Source organism: Pteropus vampyrus, unplaced genomic scaffold, assembly GCF_000151845.1.
Source record: "Pteropus vampyrus isolate Shadow unplaced genomic scaffold, Pvam_2.0 Scaffold184, whole genome shotgun sequence".
NCBI lineage: Eukaryota > Metazoa > Chordata > Mammalia > Chiroptera > Pteropodidae > Pteropus > Pteropus vampyrus.
This window is the reverse complement of record NW_011888965.1, coordinates 1,062,005-1,062,422: the sequence shown is the minus strand read 5'-3', so window position 1 is coordinate 1,062,422 and position 418 is coordinate 1,062,005.

The window sequence follows — 418 nt, the reverse complement described above, 5'->3', positions numbered from 1 at the left end:
TCCTTTGGCTTTATTCTTTCCCACTGCAGACAGGTTTTCTCTAAATGGCAGAGAATATGGCTACAAGTAATTAAGCAACTCTGTGTCTCAGGGAAGGAATTTGGAGAGCTTAGCTTGCTTGCATATCCATTCATGGACTGATCACTGTAGTTAATGAGAGGAGAGTTCCAAATGCTTTTCATCATCTCTACTATGTGGTATTATTAGTCTCTTTGATTTTATCCTTTCTAATAGGTTTGCGCTGGTTATATATTTTTTAAAAAAATAAGGAATGTTTAGTGAATGTTGTTTTTGGCTTCTATCATGATCATCAAAAAATGACTTACTTGACCAATTGGCATGATAGATTGATAGATTGTCTTGTAGTGTATTTTCCTTGCATTCCTAAGGTAAACCTTACTTGATTGTGGTGAGTGAT